The sequence below is a fragment of the Lathyrus oleraceus genome, chromosome 3 (assembly GCF_024323335.1).
Source record: "Lathyrus oleraceus cultivar Zhongwan6 chromosome 3, CAAS_Psat_ZW6_1.0, whole genome shotgun sequence".
NCBI classification, from domain to species: Eukaryota; Viridiplantae; Streptophyta; class Magnoliopsida; order Fabales; family Fabaceae; genus Lathyrus; species Lathyrus oleraceus.
Genome location: NC_066581.1, coordinates 456,435,575 through 456,449,657, shown reverse-complemented (window position 1 = coordinate 456,449,657; position 14,083 = coordinate 456,435,575).

Below are 14,083 nucleotides of genomic sequence, written 5' to 3'. Positions count from 1 at the left end.
GTGTACAAAATTGGTTTGAATTGGTATATATATATATTTGTTAGCCAAAAATTGGTAGAAAAAAGGCCAAAATGGCATGTATAAAATGTGATAACTGTCTGTCAAAATCTGGTTGAAAACAGGTAGAAATTCTGGTTTATAAACCTGGAAAAAATGGGATTTAAAACAAAAGCTACAAAAAATTTCGTATACATTAGACAGCGCTTCTGTAAAAAGCGCTGTCTAAAGGGGGGGTTAGAAAGCACTTAAGGCAAAAGCGCTGTCTAAGGGGGGGGGGGGGGGGGGGGGGGGCTTAGACAGCGCTTTTTGAAAAGCGCTGTCTAAGCCCCCCCCCCCCTTAGACAGCGCTTTTGCCTTAAGCGCTGTCTAAGGTATACCTAAAAAAATTAAAATTGGGGGGGCTTAGACAGCGCTTTTTGAAAAGCGCTGTCTAAGCCCCCCCCCCCCCTTAGACAGCGCTTTGGCCAAAAGCGCTGTCTAAAGTATACCTAAAAAAATTAAAATATGAGGGTCTTAGAAAGCGCTTTTGGCCAAAGCGCTGTCTAAGGGGGGGGCTTAGACAGCGCTTTTAAGATTTAAAAAAGCGCTGTCTAAACCTTTAGCAGCGGAGGTTTAGACAGCGCTTTAAAGCGCTGTCTAAGGCCAAAAAAAGCGCTGTCTAAGGTCTTGTTTGGCATAGTGGCATGGGAGAATAGTTCTGATAACCTTCAGACTTGCTTGGGGAAACATCCTCAATCAAGCTTGCTGGGGAATCCCTGATCTTGACTATGCTGGAGAAACAAGTCCCGAACTTGCTACACCTACTGGGGAATATCCCCATCCTCTTGCACTACTGGACAGTGCTGACAACAACCCTGAACGAACCGTGGCTTTTCTGCTTCAGCCAAGAATCACAGGTAACAACCTGCAAAACAGCACGACATATATGCCCCAGGGGGTTGCATGGCCAAGATACGCTCAAGTGTCCTCAACATTCAAAATGATTTTCAAATGTTTTATCTTTCTGCACGTTATTGTCTAGCCTTCATGTTTTTATATGCAATGTTTATCAAAAATTCGGACATTTTTGCAAACAAAACAGTAAAAATGAAAACAAGAGAGCAATTTATCTAAATAACGACTTTTATTGATTGAAAATGGGCCTGAAAAGGCGAATACATCGGGAAACAATTCCTAGAAACAGGTAAATGCGCACAAAAGGAAAAATCTATCCTAATGGCAATGTGAATATGGCATCCATTATTTCCCAATTCTGTTATGACTCACAGATCCTCAATTTCTCCCAATTTCTTGCTTTCTGAGAAGAATGACTGGACCGATCATACCCTTCGAGATGGTAGACCATGAAGGGCGATGAAGTACAGATAACTCAGACTATAGTCTTCGCTCTAATCCCTCTTTTGCCTGGATCGCCCTGTCGAGTTTTCAATCCACCGGGATACCCATTTTTGCCTAAGCCGCCCTTGCGGATTTTCGACTTACCGGGTGTACAAATTCTTTTCATTTTTATCCCTAACTTTTGCCCGAACCTTTTCTTTTTCTTTTTTTGGTTCGTCGGGATGCCCTTTTTTGCCTGAACTATTTTATTCTTTTTGTCCAGCGGGTCAATTTATGCGAAGTATTTTTTGACTACATCTGAGTTAATAGGGGACGAAAAATCTTCACCATCCATAGTTGTAAGCATCAAGGCTCCACCGGAGAAAACCTTCTTCACAATGTATGGACCTTCGTAATTAGGAGTCCATTTGCCCCTGTTATCTGTACCGGGAGGAAGGATCCTCTTCAAAACTAGATCACCGATCTGATAGCTTCGAGGACGCACTTTCTGATCAAAGGCTCTCTTCATCCTTATCTGATACAACTGCCCATGGCACACAGCTGCTAACCGTCTCTCTTCGATAAGGCTCAACTCGTTAAACCTTGTTCGAATCCACTCGGCTTCGTCCAGCTTGACATCCAACAAAACTCTCAGAGAAGGGATCTCCACTTCAACTGGTAGGACTGCTTCCATACCATACACAAGGGAGTAAGGGGTTGCCCCGGTCGACGTACGTACTGAGGTACGGTACCCATGCAAAGCGAAAGGCAGCATCTCATGCCAATCCTTGTACGTCACAACCATCTTCTGCACAATCTTCTTGATATTCTTATTTGCCGCCTTTACAACACCATTCATCTTTGGTCTGTAAGGAGAAGAATTGTGATGTTCAATCTTGAAATCTCTACAAAGCTCTTTCATCATCTTGTTATTGAGATTCGAACCATTATCAGTGATGATTCTCTCAGGAACTCCATAACGACAGATGATTTCCTTCTTAATGAACCGGGCAACCGCTTGTTTGGTAACATTAGCATAGGAAGCTGCTTCCACCCATTTGGTGAAGTAATCAATCGCAACCAGGATGAAGCAATGTCCATTGGAAGCAGTAGGCTCAATCTTCCCAATCATATCAATGCCCCACATGGCAAACGGCCAAGGTGAATTCATAACATTCAGAGGGCTTGGTGGTACATGCACCTTATCAGCATAGATCTGACAACTATGGCACTTCCGAGCATACTTGAAACAATCGGATTCCATAGTCATCCAGTAATAACCGGCTCTCAACAATTTCTTAGACATTGCATGACCACCAGCATGGGTACCAAAAGATCCTTCATGCACTTCCTACATCAACATGTCTGCTTCGTGTCTATCCACGCATCTGAGCAGCACCATGTCAAAGTTCCTTTTATATAACACATCATCCTGATTCAAATAAAAGCTTCCAGCTAACCTTCTCAGGGTTTTCTTATCATTCTTCGACACACCTTCAGGATACTCCTGGCTCTTGAGGAAGTTCTTGATATCATAATACCACGGCTTCTCATCAATAACAGACTCGGCTGCAAACACATACACAGGCCTCTCGAGTCGATTCACCGCAACATGTGGCACATGATTCCACCAATGAACTTTGATCATAGAAGACAAAGTAACCAAGGCATCAGCCATCTGATTCTCATCCCGGGGAACATGATACAACTTCACCTTCTTGAAGAACGTCAGTATTCTTCTGGTGTAATCTCTGTAAGGAATCAAATGCGGCTGATTGGTATTCCAATCTCCATTGACCTGATTAATCACTAGAGCGGAATCTCCATATATGTCCAGAGTTTTGATCCTTAAATCAATGGCTTCTTCTATCCCCATGATGCAAGCCTCATACTCAGCCTCGTTGTTGGTTACATCGAAAGTCAGTCTGGCAGAAAAAGGTATATGAGCACCTTTAGGATTGATAAGCACTGCCCCAACACCGTTACCATTCATATTCACAACCCCATCAAACATCAGTGTCCACTTGTCATCAGGATCCGGTCCTTCCTCGACAAGAGGCTCTTCACAATCTTTCATCTTCAGATACATGATGTCTTCATCAGGGAATTCAAACATCATCGGCTAATAATCATCAATCGGTTGCTCGGCAAGGTAGTCTGACAAAATACTACCTTTGATGGCCTTCTGCGACGTATACTGAATATCATATTCTGTTAAAATCATCTGCCAATGGGCAACACGTCCGGTGAGAGCCGGCTTCTCAAAGATGTACTTCACTGGATCCATCTTAGAAATCAACAAGGTAGTATGGTTCAACATATACTGCCTCAGTCGGCGAGCAGCCCAGGCCAAAGCACAGCAAGTTTTCTCAAGCTGTGAATATTTGATTTCACAGTCGGTAAACTTTTTGCTAAGGTAGTATATGGCATGCTCTTTTCGACCAGACTCGTCATGCTGTCCCAATACACACCCCATCGAGTTCTCAGTCACTGACAGGTACATTATCAGAGGTCTCCTAGGAACTGGAGGTATAAGGATTGGAGGTTTCTGCAAATACTCTTTTATCTTCTCAAAAGCTTTCTGACAGTCATCATTCCACCTGATTGCTTGATTCTTTCTTAGCAATTTGAATATCGGTTCACACATGGCAGTTAGGTGAGATACAAACCGTGCGATGTAGTTCAATCTCCCTAAAAACCCACGAACCTGCTTTTCAGTTTTAGGTTCAGGCATCTCTTGAATAGCTTTGACTTTTGCTGGATCAACCTCAATCCCTTTCTCACTAACAATGAAGCCTAACAGCTTACCGGATCTCACCCCAAACGTACACTTGTTCGGATTCAGCCTCAGTTTGAACTTTCTCAATCTGTCAAACAACTTCTGCAAATTTACCAGGTGCTCCTCTTCTGTCTGCGACCTCGCAATCATATCATCCACATACACTTCAATCTCTTTGTGCATCATGTCATGAAAGAGAGTCGTCATAGCCCTCTGATAAGTAGCACCGGCATTCTTCAGCCCAAATGGCATCACCTTATAGCAAAACGTGCCCCAAGGTGTAATGAATGTCGTCTTTTCCATGTCCTCTGGCACCATCTTGATCTGATTATATCCAGAGAAACCGTCCATGAAAGAGAAAACCGAGGATTGAGCCGTATTATCAACCAATACATCAATGTGAGGTAATGGGAAGTCATCTTTCGGACTGGCTCTATTCAAATCCCGGTAATCGACACACATTCTGACTTTGCCATCCTTCTTCGGCACGGGAACGATGTTGGCCACCCACGGGGGATAAGTAGTAACTAACAGAAAACCTGCGTCCAACTGCTTCTGAACTTCTTCCTTGATCTTAACAGCCATGTCAGGACTAGTTCTCCGAAGCTTCTGCTTGACTGAAGGACAATCTTCTCTGAGAGGTAGCGTATGCACCACAATATTGGTATCCAACCCAGGCATATCTTGATATGACCAGGTGAATATCTCCACATATTCTCTCAGCATCTCAATCAACCTTCTCTTGACATCTTCCTCCAAAGCAGCCCCGATCTTGATCTCTTTTCTGGCGTCCTCAGTACCAAGATTAATAATCTCCAACTCCTCCTGATGAGGTTGGAATACCCTTTCCTCCTGCTTCAATAATCTGACCAATTCTTTGGGGAGTTCACAGTCTTCCTCACTCTCCTCTTCAGCTTGGTAGATGGGATTATTGAAATCATACTGAGCCATAACAGAACTGTTCATAGTGGGATCCGTAAGATCGATTCTGCATGTTTAATGCTTTGTTTTAGAAAAAAGAGTTCAAGAAAGTCACAAAAACAAAAACATTGCCATTTTTATTTTGAAAATGAAAAACAAAAACAGAAACACAAGGATCACAAAATTGTTTGCAAAACGTCCTTTATTAATGATAATCATTGAAAAACATGATGAGGCCCTACAATGAACCACTACGCCTTGGGCAGAACGTAGGGTTTTGTGCAAAATGAAAAACAAAAGAAAATTACTCTGTTTGAAGAGTAACTTGGACCACATCTTCTACCGTCCAGTTGTTGATCGACTCCCCTGGTGCACACGGGCGAACCCAGTTGTCTAGATCACAATCACTGTCATAGTCTTCACCACCGATTGCAAAGACGTCACCATGATTCATCAGCCCAGCGTTGGTAAAGGTACTCGGCCATTTCTGCTCAATCTGCTCTGCCTGCAGCGGTTGATAACCAATACCGAACTTGTCTTCTTGGACAGGCAGGTCCACCATCTTGCCCCAACCTTCTGACTTACTAGAGTTGACAACCTCCACTGCCTGCTTGTACGATGCAATTGAGGCACTTGGCTTCTTTTGCTCAGCGAAAGCCACCCTCTCAAGAGCAACGGTCTCGAATGCCTGGTATAAAGTTTCATGGATCTCGCCATCCACTTCTACATACTTGAATGAAGATAGGTGACTCACCATAATATCTTCTTCGCCACACACGGTCACAATCTGACCGTTCCAGACATACTTCAGTTTCTGGTGGAGAGTTGACGAAACTGCCCCAGCTACGTGAATCCAGGGACGCCCCAATAAGCAACTATATGCTGGCTGGATGTCCATCACATAGAAGACAATACTGAACACCTCCGGGCCAATCTTCACCGGCAATGTGACTTCACCAAAAACAGACCATTTGGATCCATCAAAAGCACGAACAATCAGATCGCTCGGAGTAAGGACAACCCCTTCAACATCAATCTTGCGCAAAGTCTTCTTGGGCAACACGTTCAAATACGAGCTAGTATCCACCAACACGTGTGACAATACTGCGCCTTTGCATTCCATGGTAATATGCAGGGCCTTGTTATGGTTACGACCTTCAGGCGTCAAATCCAAGTTTGTGAACCCCACACCATGCCTGGTACTGACATTAGCAATCACACCCTCCAACTGGTTGACAGAAATCTCTTGAGGCACGTAAGCCAGATTCAACATCTTCAACAAGGCATTACGGTGTGCCTCAGAGCACAGCAGCAATGAGAGTATAGAAATCTTGGACGGAGTCTGATTCAGCTGATCTACAATCTTGTAGTCACTCTTCTTTATAATCTTCATGAACTCCTTCACGTCTTTCTCAAACGAGCCCTCAGGTGCTTCTTTCTGAGCAGATTCTTCCTCAACATCAACTTGCTTACCCCTAGCTTTGGCGAGAGCCTCAGCATTATTGTCGCTCAACGGTTGTGGAGCAAACAAACGACCACTCCTTGTGAAACCTCCAGGTCCCCCAACATTGTCCACAACTGGACTTGCAATCACAGGAGCTCTAGCTGGCACACCAATTGTTACAGGAGCTTGATTAACCGGCCTGATCTGACTCTCAGCCCTTCTGTTACTGCGATAAGCATTGTCATACTTCCACGACACTGCTTTACTGTTTTCAACAGGTCTTCTACCGGTCACAGCAATAGTAGTTGGAGCACTGACGGTTACAGGAGCAGAAATGGTAACAGGGGTACCAACAGTTGCAAAAGCACTAGCAATTCTCTGGCCACGTCCCTCGGACGGTCTGAAATAAATGGTGACAGTTGACACCACTCCACGATCTTTCACGGCCCGACTAAACTATAGACAACCCTCGTCCATCAATCTCTGGATACCAGCCCTCAACTGTACACAACCATTCTCTGGCCCAGCACAATCTGAACAGTCTTGATCACAACCCGGGTATACGCCCCCATTCAACAGACGGTCCTTCACAACCAGCAATGAAGTCTGAACATCTTCAACATTGACCACCAAGTCTTCAGCTTCACCGTCTTCCATATTGTTCACTCTATGCGCACCATGCTGAGGCATAGGATTGTTAACAACATTAGGCACAGAAGAAAAATTGATAGTTTTGGCGTCGATTAAGTCCTGGACCTTATGATGAAAAGCCCTACAGTTTTCAATATGGTGCCCCGGTGCACCAGAGTGGAAGTCACAACGTACGTTGGCATCATACCCAGGTGGTATTTTTGTCAACGGAGCCATAGTACGCGACTCAACAAACCCCAATCTGAGCAATTCGGGTAACAATTCTGCGTATGTCATCGGCAACGGGTCGAAACGTCGCTCTGGCATCCTCTGCCTAGGCTGATACGGACTTTGCTGTTGTTGTTGTTGTTGTGGCGGTTGTTGAACTCTCTGTTGTTGCTGTTGTTGACGAGGTTGCGGTGCTGGAATGGTTATAGCAACAACCTGGCGATATTGCCCTCTATTCACATTCCTTCGGTGTTGCACAGCATTGGTTTCACCCTCCCTTCTTCTGGGTGCCCCAGGAAATGGTTTCTTTGAAGATGAGGAACCAGCATCCTGAATCTTCCCAGCTTTAATCAGACTCTCCGTCCTTTCCCCACAAATTACAACATCTGAAAAACTACCGAATGGGCAACTTCCCATCCGGTCCATGAACACACCTTGTAGAGTACCGATGAACATATCGGTCAATTCCCTCTCCAGCATAGGGGGTTGTACTCTTGCGGCCAACTCACGCCATCTCTGGGCGTACTCCTTGAAACTTTCACCAGATTTCTGACAAAGACTCTGCAACTGAGTCCGGCTCGGCGCCATGTCCATATTATGTTTATACTGCCTCAGAAAGGCTTCACCCAGATCCCTCCAATTTCTGATAGATTCTCTTTTCAGCTCCATGTACCAATCCAAGGAAGCTCCAGACAAGTTATCCTGGAAGAAGTACATCCACATCTTTTCGTCGTCCGTATAAGCAGAGATCTTCCTGTAATACGCCTGCACATGGGTGCGAGGACAAGAAGTACCGTTGTATTTATCAAAAGACGGCGCTTTGAATTTGGAGGGAATTCTCAACCCTTCCACCAGGCCCATATTCGTGACATCAAAACCCAAAGAGTTCTGACACTCCATGGCTCTGATCTTCTCAGCTAGGGCATCCACCTTCCTATCCCTTTCGCCAGTTCTTCCCACAACTTCATCGTCTTCACTAAGCAGTGTGAACATGTCTTCCTGCCTATCAAGCAACGGAGCAGGATGGCGCACGGGAGCCCGGGTCCCTCTGGCATTAACAGTCTCTGCAGCAAGAGGCTGTCCATTAATCCGAATACCCCTCAAATCATCTCCCACGGCATAATCATTGACGGGAGCAACAACAGCAACATTATCGGTCACAGGTGCACCCACCGGTGAGGCACGACTGGGTGGTGGGAGTACAGCTTCTTGTCTCTGGGCTAAGGTACGCAACTCCTCTTGCCCTTGAACGACCCCTTGCATCATGGTCATGAATTGGGCCATGTTAGCCCTCATCTCAACCAACTCAGCTTGCACTTGGTCCATGTTCCTCTGTTGATTCAACCTGGTTGAGTAGCGGTGCGGACGTTGATCAGCTATCCTGCCTGACACAGGAACCAGAATGAGAAGTCTCGATCAAGAACACCTGTAATGCAAAATGATATGTGTATGATGCTTATGATTCATATGATGCACATGATATGTTCATTTCTTAGGCATTCAAGAGCCTGATTCATCTTTCAAGAAATGGCAACCTGCAATACAAACAACCCAGAAACAACATACTCAAGATAACTGAGCACAAGGTGAAACATCAACAGCCAACTCTATAGATATGAGCAACAAGGATCATACAACAAAAGTTCAAATGATTAGAGTACAACAATGAATCCCATCCAACAAGCCTGGAGGTGATTCTCAACATAAACAACAGATACAATCTAAGAAAGATGTCCTCCAAGAACGAGAGTCTTCAGATACTGGCACTGGTCTATCAACAGGTCACATTCTGAACACTCTGGCAGAGGAGTGAGCTTCTCCTTCAGTTGTCTTCTGAGCTCCACAACTTCTCCTCCAAGATGACTCTCTGATGCACGTCTCAAGTCTACCTCCTTCTTCAACTGGATGTCTTTGTCTCTGAGTTGCTTTTCCAAGTCTCTTATCTTCTTCTGATAACTGGCTTCAGCTCTCTGCAACCTCAGGCACTCCCGGTGTTCTGCATTCAACAGGGTCTCCATCTCCTCATAGGATCTCTTCTTACCCTTCAATCTGCTAGCATCTTCACCCTGCATGCCTTTGAGTTGATGAGCCAAGTTCAACTTATCAGCTTTGGCTTTGTAAAGCTCCATCTGGGTATCTTGTTCCTTCTCCTTCAACCGACGATTCTCCATTAAGGCTTGCTTGTACTGCTCAGCAGGTACGCTCTCAGCAAGGATCAAAGGTGGTTGCTCTTGCAATGGCTCCATCCTATCATAGGGCAACAACAACGTCTCCACTCTCTTCTTGACCCAATCAAGGAAATCAGGCATAGCAATGGCAAACTTCTTCCCTAGAACAGCTCCATCCTTGACACCAATGGTCTTCCAAGCCCTTCCTACTTGCTCCGATCTAGCAGGGTCACTTCACTTCTCAAAGTATACACTCTCGGCTATCTCAGCATCAAGTGGTCTTCCAATCATCACAAACCCCAACTGGCGAAGAGAAAGAACCGGATTGTAATTGATGCAACCCTTAGTCCCTATAAGTGGCACATTATGAAACTTTCCACAACTCATGATGACATTACGCACATCCATTCGGTAAGATTGCTACCTGATATCATAAGAGGTAAGAGACATAACCCTCTGGGTCCACTTATGAGTGCTCTGAGCATCCACAAAAGGTCCACTGGTTGGTAGAAGAGACAAGAACCATCTGAGCAACAATGGGAGACAGCATCTGATAGCTCCACCCTTACCATGCCTACTGTGAATAGCATAGTAAGTGTCAGCTAACAAAGTAGGAACCGGGTTTCCTCCGATGAAAATAGTGACTGCCGCAAAGTCCACAAAATTGGGCATACTCGGGAACAAGACAATCCCATAGATCATGATATCCAACTGAGCATGAAAAGCTTCCCAATTTCCCTTCTTTGCTTCTTCTCTAGCCATTCTCAACAGGAACCTCAAAGGCAACCCCACGACGTCACCACTCGACTTCCAATTGTCACTCACTTCTCTGACACTCAGATGAAGAGCTCTGGCAACAACCCTAAAATCAACCTCCTTTGGAACATCCAAGAAAGGAACCTGATATCTGATCGGTACATTCAGCAGAATGGAGTACTCCTCGAGAGTGGGCGCTAACTGGTAATCCTGGAAAGTGAAACAACGGAGCTCGGGATCATAGAACTGTAGAAGAGTCTGCAACGGTACTGGATCTACCACCATCTTCAACAGTGTCAACAAATCCCCATACTGATCAGCAAACACCTTCTGGTTACCGCCAGTCACAAGGTTGCTCAACTCTATCAGAGACGTCAAAGGCTCACGGTGAAAACTGTAGGAACAAGTCTTCCGCTTCAACTCTGGAACGGATGCCATCTCTCACAGTGAATAGACCCCTAAATAAACCTGAGAAATGATATGCATGAAGAGATTAGCTTTATTTTCTTCTTTTTTTTATCATTTCTTTTTTGCATTATTTTTTTTTGAAAATAAACATGCTATGATGCAAATGATGCAAACACGACTGGCTGGCTGTGTATCTCGGAGCATAGGATCAAAGCTTCGGCTTGAATTCGGAACCACAAATCATCTGAGACCCAAAAATCATCTGAGACCCAATCTGTAGAACCAAGTCACCAACAGGACCCAAGAGTTACCAACAAGTCACCAACGGTACCTGTGATAATGATCATTCCCTCCCCACTCACGGGTGTAATCTAGGCCAGGGTAAAGTCGAGAGAAACGCAGGATAAACAACCCTTTCATAGAATATCATCATGCACACACCCGAAGTGTGTACCGATAATACCCCATCAGGATCTGAACTGCTCGTGATATCAAGTTCCGCTAAATGGCGCAATACCATCCCCTTCCCAAGAATCACTCTATTCCTAGGTGTCCTAGAGTTCACTCATAGCCTGGGTATTGGGCCTTTTACCTCATGTAACTCCCACCCCCAACAGAGAAACAGACAACCAGCCATCACAGATGAAAATATGATGAATGCAAACATAAATGCAAACATAAATGCAAATAATAAATAGATGAATGAAATAAATGAAACAGCAAAAGCAACCAAACCCTATCCTAGAGAGCGCTAGGAAAGACTCGCTTAGGGAAGATGGACCAGCAAGAGGTCAACTTCTCTATAATCCCCAGCAGAGTCGCCAGCTGTCGCATTACGCGAAAAACCGGCGGGAAAAAGAAACAACAGAGCCGCCACCGTGCATTATTTACCCAAAAGAGGGAAAGGAAACGCTCGAAGTAAACCTGGAAAAGACATGGTCTCGTGACCAAAGAAAGATGGGATCGGGAGTCGGTTATGCGAAGGGAGGGTATTATCACCCCTATGCATCTGTCGTACTCGACGGGATCCACGCTCAACAGAAAGGATAAGGTTGCTAGAAACTACTCACACACTGCACAAGGCTGGAAGGAACACACAGAAAGACAAGAGAAACAGGACTCGGCAGGATATCGCATCCTGGGCCTACGTAGTCTGTCAGACACAGACATCAGAGTCGACGTAGTTCGGGACAGGGGAAACGTGCTCGCTAGGATGTCGCATCCTATGCATACGTATCTTCTATGACCGGAGAAGAATCAGAGCACTCGTAGCTCGGCTAACGCACGCCAAACAAAACCCACACAGGAAACCGACTGCCAATCGCTGGACTTACGTCAGACTCCACACAAACAGGCAAACCTGGAAACCGAATGCCAATCGCTGGACTTACATCAGACTCCGAACCAACAAACACACACACAGGAAACCGACTGCCAATCGCTGGACTTACGTCAGACTCCAACAAGCAAACAAGACACAAGAAACCAACTGCCAATCGCTGGACTTATGTCAGACTCCAACACACACAAAGGGGGTTGAAAAAGAAAAAGGGCGCCCGAAGAGATCAGCTCATCTCCTGCCTACGTACCTCATCTGGTATGAGGATCAGGGCGACGTAGTTCCCCTACGCTGGGAAAGAACTTCTAACCTAACCAGAGACTGGGAAACGACAAACTAGAAGGGAGCCTGACTCGAGCCTAATAGTTATCATGTAATCCACAATGGTCATAGGTTGAGGTTTCTATCTAACTTGCACAGGGAGCAAGCTATCCTAAACAGCACAGTCAAACAAACACAAGCACAATAAACAATCACACACACTATATGCAAACAGTTTGGGCTCATACAAGGCTAGGCTGCAAAAGCAAACCAACTGGAATCGGGTGTAGTTAGCTCTTAACCCTAACATCGAGAGTTAGGGTGAAGCAGATGAAATGGGAAGTGAGGGTAAGACCTCACAGCTCTTATCCCTGGCCTGGGAGAGCTTGACTCAAAATAGAATGTGTGGGAGTTCAGAATGTAGGAACTCTTCTCCACAGATGACTGACACAACATGATCTTGGGTTATTATCCACAATGCATCAACACATGGTGTGTGAGCAAAGTGAATGACACACTGAGTAGCAGGAGATGGATTACACATCTCTTTTATCTGCCAATTGCCTCTTAAGAGGTCTTTACCTGCTTGGCACAAAATTAAACATTCACAAGCATTGCCTCTAAAGGAGGGCTTCAGACAGGTGCCTGCCCACATAACAGGACAGGTCTTCCAGACTACATGAAGTCAGAAGAATTATACCTCAGTGGTTAAGCAACCCAGCAAAGCAAAAGCAAGTTCAAAAGAACTCACAGCAACTTAGGTACCTCTGATAAAATCTAAACTAATCAGTTCAACTGTACAGACAAACAATCAATAGGCAATAGCAAACAGACAGGCAATGTTCACAATGTGCAAACCACAAAGCAAACTCAAATGAGCTAACATCAACCTACAAAACACACAAGTGTTAGTAATCAAGAGCAAACATCAATGCTCAAATGAGGAAGCATCAACAACTATGGACTTGGAAGCTTAAACCTGAAATCAAAGCCCACATGTAAGCCACAAACCACTAGGTCAAAGCCTAGGGTCAAAGATGGAGAAAAAAATTGAAACCGGAGCTAAAAATTAACATGAATCAACTTTAAACACATCTTGACACATTCTAAAAGGTCTCACATCAATATCATTAACCAAAAGCATTTCATGATCAATTGAAGTTCAAAGCAATTTCAAAGCTCAAATGTGATCAACCAGAATGAAAAATCTCAATTAAATCAGAAATGATTCAAATAATTCCAACAAAATTCATGATAAATCTCAACATTCAGAACATGCATCACAAAAAAAATCAGGGGAATTAGAGATCATTTGGCATGGCAAATACATCATTCAAGTTGAACATCACAAGGTGTGACACAAATTGTCACACCAACTTAGCACATTCATAAAACAGAATTGACAATTGATAAAAATACCAAATCAACACCAAAATGTCAAGCAATATGTCTAGTTATAGCATGCAAAATTTCAGAAGCATTGGATTAAAGACAAGCATTTCACAACATGATAACCAAGGCAAGGTCAAACATCCATACATATGCAAACTCCCTAGGGCAAATCAATTTTTATCCAGGCACAACTTTCCAATTGATGATCATAAAAAAATAGACAACATAAGGATCATGATGCAAAAAATTAGAGGTCATTTGGATTAATTTTCAATTTATAGTGATTTTTAGAAGTTCATGGAAGAAATTAAAAAATGAAATGGAGCAAGCATGGCAAATATGAAGGAAATAGTGAGAAAATACAAGGCAATGGGAAAATGCTCTCGCTCAGACTCGAACCATGGCGCATTTTAAAATGCCAAGCGCGCCAAATGCCAAAC